The sequence below is a fragment of the Spodoptera frugiperda genome, chromosome 12, assembly GCF_023101765.2.
Source record: "Spodoptera frugiperda isolate SF20-4 chromosome 12, AGI-APGP_CSIRO_Sfru_2.0, whole genome shotgun sequence".
NCBI classification, from domain to species: Eukaryota; Metazoa; Arthropoda; class Insecta; order Lepidoptera; family Noctuidae; genus Spodoptera; species Spodoptera frugiperda.
This window is the reverse complement of record NC_064223.1, coordinates 11,758,290-11,777,173: the sequence shown is the minus strand read 5'-3', so window position 1 is coordinate 11,777,173 and position 18,884 is coordinate 11,758,290. Positions and strand designations below refer to the sequence as shown.

At 35.2% G+C, this 18,884-nt stretch overlaps 1 protein-coding gene across 3 annotated transcripts in view; it reads left to right on the top strand.

Annotated features, from left to right (window-relative positions):
* The window catches only part of LOC118262938 (adenylyl cyclase 78C), a 139,142-nt gene that overhangs the window by 38,263 nt on the left and 81,995 nt on the right, over positions 1 to 18,884 (top strand). For 2 of the 3 annotated variants that reach the window (XM_050697595.1, XM_035574635.2), the window contains exon 1: positions 3,978 to 4,239. The exons of the other annotated variant lie outside the window; for it this stretch is intronic. The gene's annotated coding sequence lies outside the window, so the exon portion shown is untranslated. Of the gene's footprint in view, positions 1 to 3,977; positions 4,240 to 18,884 lie in introns of those variants that run through there. 3 annotated transcript variants of the gene reach the window in all.

Below are 18,884 nucleotides of genomic sequence, written 5' to 3'. Positions count from 1 at the left end.
ATTAGGTAAGTATGTAGTACTAAAATTTACCTGCGCCTTTGTCTAAATTAGCCTATGTCTTTCTCCGAGCATACCTATTTTTTTTTTATTGACGGGAGAAAATCTTCTATTCGCCTAGCTCTTTAGGGAAAAAGCTAGGGAGTGTGGGATTTTTTCCTCACTAAAACCTCCCCGGTGACCATCTGCATCAAAAAGAGGCACCGGGTCTTCTTAATAGACAGACAACCCCGGAGATGTCTTTCTCCTTACCTAGGTAGGTTTAGCCTATTTATAGAGGAAGTCTAAATAGACTACAAAACATAATGCTGAAGCTAAAAACCGTGGTATTCGGAATAGCAAGTTGGCAGACGATATACTTACCACAAACGAGATAGCGGCCAAACGTCGACCCATCAACAATAATAATAAAAAAGTAAATAGTACGTACCTAATAACATAAACCTGTGAATTTTTGCTTATGACATGGACTTCGACCTAATGAGGGTCAATCGTTACCTATCTTTGCAAAGAATAAAAGTCGTGACGCTATGAAACATATAATGCACCGATGTTTATACATTGTACCTGCCAATTATACGACACGACCTTCAGTTTAAATGCGTTGCGGTTAAGTCTAGAGCAGTTTTAGTTGTTGCGGTTGGTAGTGCACCGAGTTTGATGGCCAAAGTTCGGTTTCTGTGGCCGGAAATTATATACATACGTATGTCAAGCATTAGTTCTCATTTTCAAAATTTCTGCGAAATATCAAGAGATTTTAAATGACCTGACGGATCACCTGATTGTAAGCAATCGCCAGCGCCCATGAACACCTGAAACACCAGAGGCGTTACAAGTGCGTTGCCGGCCTTTTGGGTTAAGAGTTTTTGGGGAATCGGAAAATATGGGAAGATTGGGTAAGGGGCGTAATTGGGCCTCCGGTAAGCTCACTCACACAAAAAAAGAACACAATGCAAGTTGTTTCACGTCGGTTTTCTATTAGGCCGTGGTGTCACTCCGGTTGAGTCGGCCCATTTGTGCCGAAGCATGGCTCTCCCACACATGACACACCAAATGTACAAAATAAATATTGTATCTTATTTTTCTTTTCAGTTCACTGAAAAATATACGTTCATATGTTAATGCAAACCAACTTCGAGTTCTAAATTCATATTTCCAAATATAAAACGAACAGCGGAAAAAACGAATTCTTCCAGTGTTTTTGTTGTACATTGTGCCAACATTTAAATGTAATAATAGAAAAAGAGTTCATACGTAAGAAACATAATAATAGTAGTTCAGACTTATGTATTCGTCGACAGACACACTCAATTGGGCTAGCGAACTGTGCAGAAAGTCAGAATTTGTCTTAGTAATGCGTTTGCTACAGTATTGTTGCGCTACTCTTTCACCGGGTTTTGTAAAAATCGACCGAATAGGTGATTCTCCAAAAAAAAATCGTAGAATGTTTACGGTGTTGTTATCCAAATCCAACCAAAAGTTAACAATTCTACTGATTAAAACACAAAATTTGGTTTCAATAAATTAAGCTGTGACACTGCTCTCAACCAATCCAATAAAAATAAGGATGATAATAAGCTACCACGATGCTTAAGTCTTTGACTGCCAATAGGAAACTGTTGAAGGCAAATCCTCCGCTAACGTCGGTCACCGGTGACCACCACGGCGTTCAATGTTTTAATAACGCGGGAGAATAATGATTTGGTAAATAAAAGTTAAAGTTTTTTGAACAAACACCCGACTGCATCGTGTTATGACTGTTGAAGTGAGGTAGGCAAAACAAATATAATATGATTCAGAATTAGGTATTTGTCCTCATACAAATGCACTTGTTACTATGTCATGATTCCGGAAAAACGTGGGAGGGTCAAGAATCACGGAATTCCTAAATCTCTTACGATTTGTAATTCTTGTGACAATAATAAATGTTGTCACAGAATTCAAAATAGTTTATTGTGAATATATTTTTTGAGAAAAATGTATGAGTTTTTAATATCCTTTCCAGGAATGAAAATCCTTATAATCAACAGAAGAATATTTTAACTACGTAAAAATTTTATTATGCAAATCTACTGCAATGCCGGGTAAGTTTCGGTTATTTTGACCCACAGGGATAACTTTTATCCTATAACCAATAGGAATGTAGAGCAAAGATTATATTACTTTTTCATTGATCTAAAACTTTGGGTCAAAATTACCTCTTAGGGTCAAACAAACTCGATTTTACGGTACCGAAAGTAATAAAACTGCACTTAATAGTTATGATAAAGACAAAAATTTTATATATTTTGTTAGGAGCTGTTAAAAATCTATTTAGTCATTCTATTGACAGATAAGTTAATGATATAGTACCCATTGGTTGATTTATTCGAGCCGGCCAATCAGAGCACCGAATGTGCTCTCTTTTCGATTACTTTAAACGTAAAGCAAACTCATACTAAGGGTGCTGACCGTAAAAGTCCATTTAAAACTCATTTCAAACCACGATGAAGAATTATAAGGTTCACGTTCGAAAATCACTTTATATTAGTTATCTGTGTAAATATAAAATGTCTGCGCATTTATTGAATTGTCGTTGAAGACATGAGATACATTCTAATGTTATTCTTTTTAGTTGAAACTCTTGGACGGTGTGTAATACGTGTTTTATACTGAATAATATTATAAAGACTGCTAGGGTTTTTGTCCAAGGGACGAAGAAAGCTGAGTGTTTTTAGAAGGTATGCAGTATGTGTAAAAGTCGAAGTCAAAGTCAAAGTATTTATGAATCTATTAACCCTTAGTGACTTTTGAAACGTCAAATTGAATTGTCCGTCAGTCTGTCCGTCAGTGAAGCTAGATGATTTAGCTTCGAATGGAGAAGAACGAGAGAGAAACGCTAATATTACTTTTTTTATTCTTTTTTCCTATCTACCGAAAAAAATATTGGTCCTTCTTAAATATAGTATTAAGTGCTGCATATGTTTTTAATTTACATACATTTGTTAGGAACACGCATTATTGCCAGATATACTAGAGATGTGTTGTCAGCAAATTATTTGGTTTGCGGCAAAAACATCAGTCCTGTAGATACTGTTATAATAAATTATATGCTTTTCTTACGGAATTTGTACCGAATCAATCTTTATTTTCTTACCTGAATATTAAAACAATACTAACCATATTATGGTAATTACTAAAATAAAATGCATCCGATTTTTTTTTATAAACCTTTTACCATACTTTACAAATATTAACTTTCGACCAATAAAGTTTTGTAGTCTTGGAAAATACACACCGATAATACCTAAAACATCTTATGAAAATAATATCCATCTCAATAAATCCTTGAATTAATTACCAGCGGAAAATCCGAATAACAAAGTACAATACCTAGGACATTAATCACGAATCCAATCTAATAAGAAATAAAATAATTGCCTATAGACTTAATGATAATCTGTGTGACTAATAACTAATATTATGTCAGTTTCCGAATGGCAGATTAGGAACTTAGACCTACTATAATAAAATCAGAGCTGCGGACTACCTAGCGTGGTTACCGGGGCTCCGGCTCAAAAAACAGGAGAAGCAACGGGGTGGTTTTTAGTTAATAGGGGTCTGACACTGCCTCTCACCTTACCCAATGCGGGAGGAGTCATTGGATGATTTACCCCCCCCCTTAAAAAAAGACCTACTATAATAAAATTGGCGGTATACCTAGCGTGTTTATCGAGCCTCCGGCTCGAAAAACAGGAGTAGAAACAAGTTGCTTTTTAGTCAGTAAGACTCTGATACGAGCGAGAGGGGTCTCGCCTCACCCAAGACGGAAATCATTAGATGATTTTTCTCCTCAAAAAAAAAACTGCAATAAAAAACTGTTTTTTTTTTTTTTAATTATTGACGCAAAGGAGAACAAATTCTTTTATATTTTACAATATACTGTTACCTGTTATCAGGATGTAAGCTCTAGCGGTTTACAAAGAGCGGATAATAGTTCGTCAGTGTTTCTCCAGTCGCCGGCCATGTTGCACGCGCGCGCCATACCGCTATCGTTCGCATAAATTCGGAAAGTTTACGAAAAAAAACAGTGTTCACGTGTCTGTGGTTGTTCTCTTTTCAAACGGCAGTGATGTTCTTATTTTGAATAGTGATTTAAAACTTAAAAAATAATAGCGTTTATTGTTTTGTTTTTGTTTTTGAAAAAAAAAGAATTGTTTGGCACAAAGTTTTTTTGGAATGCATTTTAAATGTGGAGCTTAGGTAAGTGTATTTTTTTATTGTGATACTATTTTGTCTAATTGTCGAATAAAAAAATATTATTAATTGATTGATATGCAGGAATCAATTAAAATTTTATGTTTATCGAACAGGAAAAATTCTGAGATCAATTTAATGTAGAAGTAGGAAGTTAAAACATTACAGATATGTAATGTATGTATAATAAAATTAATTGTTATGGATAACAATTTAAAACGAATATATATACGTATTATGTTCAATATGTACCTACTTATGTACGTAAGAGAAACTATAATTTATATTTAAGTTAACTCAAATATTTACAACTTTAAACTTAAAATATATATCTTAATTAATTAATAAGAAACACAAAAATGTATTATTATTATTATATACGTAATTATTTCTGCATTCTATACATAACGCCACACCTTTAGAAAGCGTTCCTGTCAAATTTCGCAGATGTAGTGACTAATACATAAGTACACAATGTAACACAAACTTTTCATCCGTTACTTTTTTTTTTTTTTTTTTTTTATTGGGACAAGCCCGCCACAACCTCCCATACCGCTGCAACTCCTGTAAGCCAGGATCTACAGTAGATACAAACATGAAAACACCGGAACACTGAAGTCCGGCGCGTCCCAGGGAAATGAATGACTGTCTTGGATCCCGCAACGAAACAAATCAGAAGATGTTATTAGAGGAGAAGAAAAGAACTCATTCATCAGTTACTTATTTATTTCACATATTACATTTGCCATTAGATATAATAGGTACCTAGTAGAGGTCGAGCCTATTACCAAATACCGGTCAAATTTGCAAAATCCGTGTCCTATAACCTACTGAGAAATTTCAGTAATTTCCTCCCATAATAATTGCCTATTGTAAACTACATATTATAAATAAAAGGAAAACAATATGTTTATTGTTTTTATTTTGCAACAATATTTTTAAGGAAAATGATTTACTTGAACAATAGTGATTTTTAATACGTATTGAGCGTTTCTGATCTCTTGTTATGACAAAAATGTTATATTTATATATAAATATCCTCCATTCAGAATAAAATATATACAATAATATAATATTATCATCATCATCATTATCAGCCTATTAGTGGCCACTGCTGACCAAAGCCTCTTCTCACATTGAGAAGGTTTGAGCATAATATACTCAACATAAGATAATATACTTAATTGTATAATCTATATACTGAATACATAATATATTTTGTAAACATAGTTTTAAGTCACCTTTGTGGAAGAAAAATAAATGATTATTAATAATAATAAATTAATAATAGGGCTTTTCCTTGATAAAATTAATTGTTACCGCAAATAAGTCTATCAATCTCAAAAATTTTTAGTAAGTAAGTTAAGTATTTTTCTAAATAATTTAACAGAAATATCTAGGTGTGATAGAGTATGCATAACGCAAAAAGTTAAAATATCATTAAAAAATCATAGAATACTAGCAAACCCGGCTAACTCCGTTTCGCCACCAATGGTTTTCTCTGCTTTTCTCTTAATTGATTCCTAAATTTTCTTTCTATAAACCTCACGGAGCCCGAGACCTTTCCAACGAATGCAAAACCGTGGAAATCGGTTCGTGCGTTCTGGAGTTATAGCGTCAGAAAGGAAAACCCGACTTATTTTTATATTATAGATAGGTATATATTGCTTGGATTGTCGAACTATACTCTTCATTATTTCTAAATTATTTTCCAGGATGGTATTCTTTTGCCTTTTACCTTGTATATATGTAACCAGTTATTGACATTGACAACAGCTTCTCTTACGTGGTGAAAGAAAGACAAAAACACAGGCATTTTGCGCATATAGAAAGTTAAATATACATACAAAGATTCATAAACATGTCGTTTTCAACTTCGTCGTCTTCTACCAGCGGCTTTGCCTGCGTTCCCGTGGGATAAAAAGTATCGCATCACTCGTCAGTTCATACCCTGTCTGTATACCAAATTTCAACAAAATCCGTTCAGCAGTTTCAGCGTGATTGACGGATAAACAAACAAACAAACAAACTTAAACATTTATAATCTTAAAACGTTATTAAAATAAATGAAACAACTTGGAAATCGATAAGTAATTATTTAATGAAATATATGAATGAAGATGTCATTATTGTAAGATAAGTTATAGTTGTAGGTCGGTATATAAATGTTTGATAAGCCAATACAATCAGTTTGATTGAAGAAATATTTCATCATGTGTATGTGTTGTATCATTAGAATAATGTAACAAGAGGCTCGTTATGCCCTGGATGGGTAGGTAGAGACAGTATATCACTATTACGAGTAGATACATAGGTAAATAGGTACAGTCACGGTGGTCCGGTAATGTCGTAGTGGCCCGAAGGCTTAAGACGCCCGTTTCTCATGTATGAGAGTGCGGGTTCGAAACCTACCAACTACAAGTACCAATGTGACTTTTTCCTAATTATATGCACTTTCTAAGATCTCCTACATCACATGCAGTACATGCACATACCCATTACTGACAAACGGTTAAGGAAAACATTGTAAGGAAATTTGTACTTAAAGTCAAATTATATATTTGTAATCGCCAACCTACATTGAGCATTGCGTGGTGATTAATGCTCAATCTTTCTCCGTGCGAGAAGAGACCTTTGGTCATCAGTATACCACTTAATTAGGAATTTTCCTTGAGTAGGTACCTTAATTAAGTCATCCCTATTACATGAAACTCAGAATATTATGACCAATAAAAATGGTTACATTGTTCGAGGATTAAAACCTGCTATAATTTATGTAAATAAGGTTCTAATTTAAACGAACCTTTACCACTATTACTGCATAATATAATTAGGTAAACACACCTAATGAACCATTGTTAACTAGGTACAGTTCGGTTCAGTGGAGAGAGAACAAACGTCATGGAACTCCCCAAAGGGTTTCCCTATATATTCGTCACTTTAGAGCTAATAAACTCATTGGCACGTTGGAATGCGACACATGTAGTGTCTACCTAATGTTACCTGGTTTGCAGTTTTCCTGTATCTGATAAATTTTAAAAGTTTTTTTGTGGTAAACGAGCAGATGGATCACCTAATGGTAAGTAAACGGCGTCGCCCATGAACACCCGAATCACCAGAGGCATTACAAGTGCGTTGCTTGTCTTTTGGAGGTTAGGAATTTAAGGGTTGTTGCGGAATTGGATTGAGAAGATTGGGAATGTGGTAAATGGGCCTCCGGTAACCACCCACACAACGAAACACAACGCAAGCGTTGTTTCACGTCGATTTTCTGTGAGGCCGTGGTATCAGGTCGATACGGCCCATTCGTGCCGGAGCATGGTTCTCCCACATTTATTGTTTTGTTTTCCCACACAATTGTTTCTCAATGTATGTCAAATATGAGGAAAACAATATACTGGATTATGTCCACTACTCAATAAATAAGGTTCGTTGGCTTTAATCCCTACTCTTAGTAGACACGTGCTTGGCTTAGCGATTGCAGTCAAGTCAACATAATTTTAAAGGATGCTGTTACATGTTTATTTATTTTTTTAAATATACCAAGAGGCGAATATTTATTGTTATATAGCTTATGAGTGGCAATGTTTACTTGTTTCCATATTTGAATGAGTTGGTGAGTTTGTGTGAGAAACTGCACCTATGGATCAAATTACTTATAATAATAAACACTTATAAGATTGAATTGTAGGTAATATTATTATGAGTAACTAAATATTGTAGTGTCTCGTAGTAAATCTGCTCACAATTTGACATTAATCATAATGATTTTAATTTAATGTCTACTTGTCTAGTTTCATGTTACATCATAAAACTATTTCCCATTTCTTTTCAAAACATTAATGTCATGTGCATTTAAAATGGGAATCGTAAATCGTTCAGTGACGTCATGTGCAAAAATAGCCAATCACATTCGCATTCCGCATACTTTAACGGAATAAACATGGGTATTTAAACTGTGTAATGACCAATGACGAAGCCGTATTCGACCTTAACGAGGCGATTTTATGACATGCAACGAATCAACAAGCGTCATTTTTTGTTTCAATTATTCAACAGACGTATTTCTTGGATTTTACTATTTGCAAAACCGAGTTCTGTTCAAGTAACGGGTTTTTATCCTCGCAAACATTTTTACTTTCATTTTCCTTGACCATCAATCTTTTTCTTACAGTTTTATTCATACTTAAAATGTTTCTTTTCTTTAAGATATTGTGATATTTCTCTTCCTTTCTTTTTTATTCCTTAACAGCCCGTGACAGGCCTCAGCTGGAATACGGGTTTGCTCTAAATAAGAGGGCATGTCATAATCTCCACTCTTCGCAATTGGCATACGTGTTCATGTATCATATTTAGATAGGATATTTTAGTTGTATTTTTGCGGTATAATAAAGTTTAGGTATAAAATGTAGCACCCTATCCATACCATTGAATATCCATACCACTAATAAATAGGTAGTTTCCCTTTGAACAGGACAGTTAATTGCTAATAGGAATTCGATATTTGGTACCGGTAATTTCAATATGACACATATCTAGTCTAGTTTAATTAGGTTGACATAAAGGTATATTTCATACAAATGGATTTTGGGTATAAATAGATGGAATATTTAATATAAGTTACACTAATTAATAGGTAATGTACCAGGTAGAGCAAGATAATTATTAAACTGCGCTAGGTACCGAAATTGTTTCCTACCTCTCACAAAATATATGGAATGGTGAAGTATGCTACACTATCTATAAACTGGTCATGGGAATTTGAACTTAAAATTTTATGTCGTTTGATATAATTCATATCATTAAGACAAAAAGACTGTTAGTGCACTTACAGAATTTTCGTATTGTTTCCAAAGCAAAAAACGCTGTGCTGCAGTCATGCCGTGATTCTTAAATTCCTAACCCGCCAAAAGGCTGGCAACGCACTTCTAACGTCTCTGGTGTTTCTTGTGTCCATGAGCGGCAACGATTTCTTACCATCAGGTGATCCGTTTGTTCGTTTACCGGGTTATACCATTAAAAAATGTCGAGGCTGGTAATACCTAGTATCTTAACGCTTTTTTAGGGGGGGAAATCATTCAATGACTTCTCTCGCGTTGGGTGAGACGAAGAGTATCAGACTCTCTCATTGACTAAAATCCACCCCGTTCCTACTCCTGCTTTTCGAGTCCGAACCCCGGTAAACCGCTAGGCAGTCCGCATTTCCGGTGGTGTCTCCGGCTGGCTCGGGATTGAAATTGGACTTATAGCATAACTGGCAAACTAGCGAAAATGCTACCCACCTTTTTATGGAACGAGGAGCGTGTTGTAATGTAACGTATTATGTTAATGACAGTACTAATGTTCGACGGTAGCAATCATGCTTGTTATTATTGTCTAACAACTATTTTAATGACACGTAATTAGTTATACATATGTATCTATGTATAGTGCTAGTGCATTAATCTGCACTACATACTACTACAGAATAAAAATGAGGAGACTGTTTGTTTGAATAATTTATGTCGTTGTAGTATTTTTTGTTCCTAGAACTGAGAGGCAGTGTTGTACCTATTTACTACCACCACAGATGGGACCCAGTAGGGCTGCTGCCTGATCTGGAGCTGCGGACTAGCGGGTTTAGCGGGGCTCGGAGTAGGAACGAGGCGGTGGAAAGAGTCACACTCCCTCTCGCCTCACCCATAGCCGGAAAAGTCATGATTTGCCCCCTCAAAAATAAAAAAGGGCTCGAACCAAGTGACCTACGTAACGACCTATTTGCTGTTCTGATTTTAAATAACCCATATCCATATGTTGCCATTTGTCAACTAAATTCTGAGACTCTCCAGCTAAATCTCAAAAAATAACTAATCTCTATACGATCACGTACTGGCTTCTATCATATTTTAAATAGTTGCAGGAAGGAATAAAAAAATATTTCTATGTGTTATTTAGATTTTTTACGTGTTAATTTATTTGTAACATAGCTTTTGCCCGCGACTTCGTTCGCGTGGAATAGTGACTTCCGGCAAATTTTTGGTTTTAACCACATAGTTCCCGATCTCGCGGGATCTCTTCAAAAATGAGATGTGGAAGATATTCCAGGGAACTCTTCAAAAATCAACATAATGAGCTCTGCGTTTGAATTTAATAGATGTATACTCACTTAGGGCATTGAAAAAATAGTTTAAAAACGGACTTAAACTAACTTAAAACTAAAGAAAGCTACGAATTTATAACAATTAAAAAAGAAACTATATTACAACCTATCCTCTATGCTATAATAACCAAGCTTAAACTAAATAATTTAAAAGAAACGACTTAAATCTAATCTAATTAATTTATAAATTAGACTAACAATTTTATTAAAAAATCTTACTACAGTAACTACTAATAATCGATATCAAACTAAACCTACGTTAAATAGTTTAACCAAAAAACCAGGAAAACCCAACAAATAAACTTATTAATTGACAAATACAACGAAACCAATTTAGAATATACGAAACAGCAGGACCACTACAGACAAATAATCATACGACTGATAATACACTTTTTCTACGATAGTACCGAAGCGCTCGGCCGATACCCAACCAAATGAATGTAACGAAACCATAGCGCGATCTATTTCGATCCCAACGCCATCTATCGAGGATAAAGACAACTTGGATTATTTATTTATATTCCGTTCGGGCATTTTCTTTGTACTAAAAGTTTAATTATATTGATATTATTTTTTTCATACCTTTTTACTATTTATTTACTTTTTTTCGATGAATTAAAACAATAACATGAACCGAAGTCGTGTAAGGATCGACATAGAATTATCTATACTCCGTTAGAGCATTTTCTTTGTACTAAATGTTTTATTATATTGATATTATTTTTTTCATACCTTTTTACTATTTATTTACTTTTTTTCGATGAATTAAAACAATAACATGAACCGAAGTCGTGTAACGATCGACATAGAATTATTTATAAATAATTTATTTCTTATTTTTATTTTTTGATTTTTGAAATAAAAATATATCTATGTCCTTTCTAAGGTTCTAAACTATATCTGTACCAAATTTCAACCAAATCCGTCAAATAGTTGCGGAGATTAATGGTATAAGCATAGAATAGTGTTCGACGTGATTCTTTAATTTGACATAACTTTTTTATTTATGAACCGATTGACATGAAACAAACACTAAATGTAAATTTAAGCATCCCACAATATATTCGTGAAAACCGCATCCAACTCGGATCAGCCGTTTCTGAGATTAGCGCGCACAGACGAACAGACAAACAGACAAACAGACAAACAGACAAACAGACAAAAAAAAAGTTAATTACATTTTTGGGTTCGACATCGACATAACAATAACCCCTGCTATTTTTTTTATTTTTATTTTCAATGTATAGACAGCACTTTTCTACGATTTTATTATATGTATAGATAACGAATCACGATTTATGAGTCATATTATATTATTATAATTATAACCGACGTACGTTTATTCATGAAGTGACAATCGCTCGGGGAGACCCTGCGTTTACGATTCAAAGGTGTTATATATTTCCTTGATAGTATACATACTCGTAGGCTATGTATACTTAGTTGAATCACATAATTTTTAATACTGCAATTTTAATGCATCATCGGTAATCAGAATTAATTCATTGTTGTTCTATTGTTGGTTCTATTTAAATAAATTAGTTCACGGGAATTGGTCTAAATGTTTTAACAATGAAGTGAGTAATGTTAAGGCTATTTTTATAACGAAAACAGGGTTTCACAAAGCATAGTGAAATGGAAGTAGCGTAGACCTTTTTCCCCTTTTAATGGGACGATTAAGAGTAAGTATTAGGAAAGTCATCGTCAGAAAAACTTATCCGCATTTTTTTTATAGTACAAGCCGACAAATGACCGGACGTATCGGCTGATGGTAAGCAATCGCCGTTGCTCATGGTCACCCGAAACAACAGAGGCGTTACAAGTGCGTTGCCGGCCTTATGGGGGTTAGGAAATCGGGAATTGAGAAGATGGGCAAGGGCCTCCGGTAACCTCACTCAAACAACGAAACATAATACAAGCGTTGTTTCACTTCGGTTTTCAGTGATGCCGATGATGGTATCACTCCGGTCGAGCCGGCCCATTCGTGCCGAAGCATGGCTCTCCCACACTTAATTATAACTTAGTTTAATATTATGTAATTAAGTAGCTTGTTGCAAAAAAGTTAACTTTTTCCGAAAATTTGAAAATTATGTGTATTAAAATCTTAAGACTAACTTGAACTATCATGAAGTTTCTATACTCTCCAAATTGGACTATGATGATTGATGACGCATTTCACTTACTTCAAACACAAATTGTAATAACGACACTCCTTTGTCAACAAAGACATTTATAAACCCGACAAATCCTATTATCCCAATGTTAAATAGAAAACAATAGACTATGTATAACCTTACAACAATAATTAGGACACGCCCGACGCCAGTGTCAATCACATCGGGTGTTGCTACCAGCTAACAACTAATTGGTATCGCTTAAGCTGCTTTTTAGATAAACTTGTCGCCATTCACGGACGGATAACGGTTTGAGCGTCGTCTAACCAGTTTTTGTTTAATGTTGTCGTGTTATACTGACTTCATTTTGACCTTGGAATATTTTGTGTTATAAAAGTTTGTCTAAAGTTCCATGTTCGTAATTTATTTGTTTAACTTTTTTTGTGATAATAATGCAGACTTAAGGGTGAGACTAATGGAGCTGCGGACAACATAAAATGTTACGGGGATTCCAGCTCAAAGCAGGAGAAGGAACGGGGTGGTTTTTAGTTAATAAGAGTCTGATACTCCCTCTCGTGTCACCCAAGGCGGGAGAAGTTATTGAATGGTTTTTCCCCTACAAATAAGGTGGGATTAATTACTATATGTGCCAAACTTTTATTTTTGTTTGAAATGGGTCGACATTTGGCCACAATTTCGCCTAGTAGTAAGCTATGATGCGGCCTACGATGAAGCACGCCAACCCATAAGCAACATATGCACTAAGGCCTTGAAAACAGCCAGGAAAACACAGATATCCTTTAAAACACAGACTCTGGCAAAAAAAAACACTCCTTAGCGGTTCGCACAAGGAAACTTGAAGCCAAGCGCTTCATATGAGTCGAACTATCAATGATCGATATCAGATTAAAAAAAGACTATAATAATTCAACTGACGTAAAATACTTGATTTAGTCCACCTCTTTAAGGACAATCCGGCCTGATGATGCGATGGTGACGTCGTCCCATTTTTTATCTTCATAAAGATTGACGTAACCAGACCCTGGCGTTCAAAACCAATTATGGTCTTTAAATCAATGAGGACATGGTACAGATTCGCGTGTTAACTGGAAAGACTACCTATGTGATATAGCTACATATACTGTGAACGTGACAAGCCGTCACCCTAAATCATTATCTACGTGCGAATTAATTGTTTAATTTAATTTATTTATTACACGTCAAAGGCTTCTTTCTACACAGAAGGTACGAATTTCATTAAAAGTTTTCGTTTAATGAAAATAGCTGCTCCTACTTAGTGTTAAGGTTCAAACTGGCTTGGCGGAACGGATGAAATGTCTGTGAGCGCTAATCGCACTAAAGTTACAAACTTTAGGAGACAGGAGTCCTTTTTGTTTTTATTTATGAAGTTGTCTACTGTATGGGTATGTTTATAAGGTGCATTTTTCAACAAAATACGTTTTCATTCCAGTTAATAGGCATACCTAAACTGCATAACTGAATAGGTAAGATTTGTTGTATTCTACTTAATATTATTAAACGATTATCTCACTAAACCAACCGAGTTCTGAAGGCCATGATAAGGACAGGCCAACGAATTTGTTACACAAATAAGAATGAATCTTATTCACAAATGGTGAAAAGTGAATGTACAATGTATTGCGGCACCTCTGCCTACCCCTTCGTAGATAATGGCGTGACGTTGCGTTTGATTTAATGAATAAATATATGACGCTATTTTAAGGGGGGAAAATCATCCAATTCTCTTGCCTTGGACGGACAAGAGGGACTGTCAGACTTTTACTGACTAAAAACCAACCCATTCCTACTCCTGCTCTTCGAGCCGGAGCCCCGGTAACCCGCTAGGCAGTCCCCAGCCCCAGGAAATAAATGACGCTGGGGTAGGCAGCTACTAACTAGTACCTACAGAAATATTTGTAACAATTCCTACCTACATCATCATTTATCGATCCCTGCTGATACGATATCAATTCGCAATGTCCTCGCATTGACGGATTTTGATAAATCTCTATACTTAATGTGAAAAATATTCGCGAATGGCAGAGCTTAATAAGAGAGCCTTTGAACTGTGTAACCTTGACATTATGTGAATGATATTGACAGGTGATGAGATTTTTATGACTTTGCAAATGTTATAAAAACAATTTCTTTGTTAGCTGAATAGCTGGTTATAGCCAACAGATTCCAGGTTTAGAGAAAATATTATTATGTTTTTAATGTAGTATAAAAAATAATTCTGCAAGTAAATACAGTGATCTTTTGAAAGTAAATCTTCAATGATTACTTTAATATACTTACACATATCCTACTACAATTTATATGTTTATTTGTTTGTTACTCCATCACGGCAAAACGGCTGGAGAAATCGAGATGAAATTTGGAACAGGGGTAGAATGTGGTGGTGTGGCCAGGCGAACGCGGGCAGAGCCGGTGACAGAAACTAAAGATACCTACATATTTATGAATTTGACAATAAAGATCAACCTTTACTTCAGTTACTACAAAGAGAAAAAAAAAATGGTTACTAGAAAAGCATATACTAATAAAAAAATATAGAAAATTCATAATAACCTAACAACCGGCTAACTGAACAATTGAACATAGCAGTTTGTAAACAAAAAAAAAGAAACAAAAGAAGCTTGTAGCCGTGGTACCGTAGCTGTCATCTCGGTAACTTATAAATAGGTTAAGTGAATACAACGCCTTGTTTCGATACGGCAATAGTGTACCGGGTTATTGAACTGGCTTCACTGGAGTGTTTTGTTTTTAAACTAGACTAATAGTGCATAGGAATTATATTGTTTTTTCGTAGAATATTTTGTCACCACATGCTGTTGTTGCGAGCGTCATATAAGTTAATTATTTGACTACATTTTTTTTTTGAGGGGGGAAAATCATCCAATGGCTTCTCCCGCCTTGGGCGAGGCGAGAGGGAGTGTCAGACTCTTACTGACTAAAAACCATCCCGTTCCTTCTCCTGCTTTTCGAGCCGGAGCCACGGTAAACCCGCTAGGTAGTCCGCAGCTCTGGATTGGACATCAGCCCTACTAGGCCCCATCTGTGGTGGTCTGATGGCTCTTACTACATTTAAGTGAGGGAGCTTCGGCACGAATGGGCTGGCTCGACCGGAAAGATGCCACGGCCTGATGGAGATTATGGTGAACTTTCTTATGTAAATAAAAACAGTGGAATTTTCCAGTCAAGAGGTGGTGGAACTTTTCGACCAAATAAAGATAATAAAACTTTTTACTCACACATTTATCCATTTATACGTATTTACTGTTTATTTACCACCTACCTCAAGGAATAATCTGACTTAACAGTAACACTCAACCATTTTTCACTAAAACTGCAAGTAATTCTCTTGAACTAGTTCAGTTCAGACTTAACCGGTTAACAGGTTCTAATCCCGTCTCCTATCGCCGGGTACCAGGCAAGCAGAACTGCGAGGATATTTTTTTGTATGTCCATCCAGGCTTAACGGAGATTAAAGATTAAATAATATTGGGTTTCCAACATATAGGTCGGAGTAGTATTACAGTAGAAAACTAATTGGATTTAAGGGTTGTATTAGGTTAGGGAGTCCATTGAGAATAGTATGGATCATGAAGATAGAGGTTGGTAGTATATCGGTACATATTTGCTGTGTATGTTATTTAAATATATACTCGTTATGTATTGTGGTTTTATCTGTGTCAGTCCGGATATTTGTTTGTTTTTTTTTTTATTTGTTCACCAATTATTCCGCCATTTGTAGTCCGATTTTTCAAATTCCTCCCGTGAGAAACCCATTTCCAATAAGTCAGGATCTGATTGATGGAATCCTAGGGAAACTGAGGGGAACTTACGAAAATTATAGGAGGGAGTAATGTGTCTACTTATTATGTTTTTCAATAAAGATTTATAAACGCCACAATTTATTAAGGGTCTGGAGTCGACCTGATGATGTAGCTGACAGACAATCGAGGGAACTCTTTAACGTGACTAGTGTGAAGATTATCTTGTCCACCTATGACGTAATATTGCATAACATGAACAGGTGTGTGCATTCTAAGTGCAGTATGACTAAATGTTAGAGGAATGACTTGACAATTTTAAACAAACTTTCCTGTAGCGTCATTTGGCACACGGTGACACTGATTGCATCTTATATGTACTTTTGACTAAGCGCTTTCAACCAAACCTAGAAGTTACTGTGGCTTACATGTCTTTAGTCGTTCTTGTGACTGACATGATGGGGATCATAAAGTGTGACTAAAGTAGAGGCATCTTGGGTTCGATTTCCAAGTCAAACGAAGTACTCTTGAATAGTTCCCAATTGACAGTGATGCGGACGAGATCTTGGGCGCGTAATAGAGGGTTTTTATTTTTATTTACTTTTAAGATATAGTAAGTAGTACATATTTATTAATTACTTATTTAAGTTTTTATTTTATGTAGATTTATATAGTAATATTTATTTAACACTATAACATAAATGAATACTCTTAAGAAGTAAATTGTCCGTAATATTAAGTCTGGAGTTAAGGTAATAGAGACCTTTCTAACATTAAAATCCTTTCATAACTAGTAACTCTAGTGTTACATATTTATTATAAGAACTTCTACCAACTTCATCGAGGATTAAAAGGTGTACAATTATGTTAATACCATTTAGCACACCCCCAACTCAGCTAACCAATCATAAACGAAAATTTACACAAAAAACTTGACGAACAAAAATAATTAACCCTTTTGTTCAAATGGGTTGGTATAAAATAAATTGTTTTTGGAATAATGCCTCGAGCCGGGGTATTAACTGGTCTTTTTGACACGGGCGCGGGAAGGGTTGATCAAAAGATAATGAAATAATGAGAAACGGTGGATAGAACGGCTAATTTTGTTGGACTTTGTCGTTTTAGACCCGTAAACATTGCGGTTCAAGTATTTACTTCTTGTCACCAATTATATTCTGGCTATTTTGGGCGTGAGGATAAAGCGACGGGCGTATTGTCTCCGCTTTTTCTTTTTATTAAATTTTGTCACTGTCGTATTATAAGATGCCATATTTTATTAAATTCAGGTTCTATTATAATTGTGACACTACAATATTATCTTTCTCTTCTTTTTTTAGAATCGCAGCTGTGTTGATTGTTAATGTGACAATTCTATAATATATCTGGTTTTAGCTGTGATGCCCAAAGTCAAAGTCAAAGCATTTATTTTATTATTCAATCCGTAATTAGGCACTTTTGAAACGTCAAATTGAATTGTCCGTCAGTCTGTCTCTCAGTGAAGCTAGGTCCATAGTGTAAACTAGGATAAGCCCCACGCCTTTATTTTTGAGGGGGAAATCATCCAATGAGTTCTTTCACCTTCAGCGACGCGAGAGGGAGTGTCAGACTCTTACTGATTAAGAACCACCCCATTCTTAGCTTTCGACCCGGAGCCTTGGTAAACCTGCGAGGTAGTCTGCAGCTCCGAGAAGCGCCAGGCCCAGACCAAGGTATAAAAATTATTCGGAAACCACTGATTAGGTAAACAAAGACAAAAATACACAACACATTTCACAAAACTTTACAAAATTCTCTTGTAAAATACGACAGCGTAAAACAAATAAAAAAGTTTTTAAAATTCCACTGGGAACTCAACGAAACGGGATGTCGTTTTGAATTTTTTTTCTTTCTTGGTAAGACCAAAAAACCTGAAAAAACAACACGAAACGTACATTTAAACTAATTGAGGCCCTTATCAATTGTGAAGCTTGAAGCCTGACTGAAAGGGGTAACATTTGCAAACATTTTGGACCGAGAAACTTATATCTTTTATTCCTAGAAGGGGTAGACAGGTGAATCCTTACGTATTATTATCTCAAGTCATTATCATAGTAGGTATTTTTATTTTTACATTACTGAGATATACAAAATTATTAGGTTGTTCGGTTTACTTACGTAACTATTATATTTGACGAGGATCTTGAGTAGTTTCAAGCCATGCTTTTTGCAATTAACTTTTAGTTTTGATAGTAGTGGCATCATATCAATGGAAAAACTTATCCCTGAAAAATGGATCTTGATAACGCTTTGTTTAACCTACGAGTATAACTTCCTGAACTTCTTACGATAGGACTGCGTGCTTGCCATAGTACCTTTTTGTTGTATGGGATGGACGAACAAATCACCTGATGGTAAGCAATCGGTGCCCCACATGAACATCTACAACCCCAGAAAAGTTACAGAATACACCGCCGCATTCCATCAGTATTCTGAATCTGAACATGAAAAAATCTCAGTATGGTTAAGATCTAAAAAAGAAACCGAAAAGGCATAGTCAACTAAACCTATTATTCAACACAAATCTTCAACACATCTTATAAAACGATATGCATAACATAA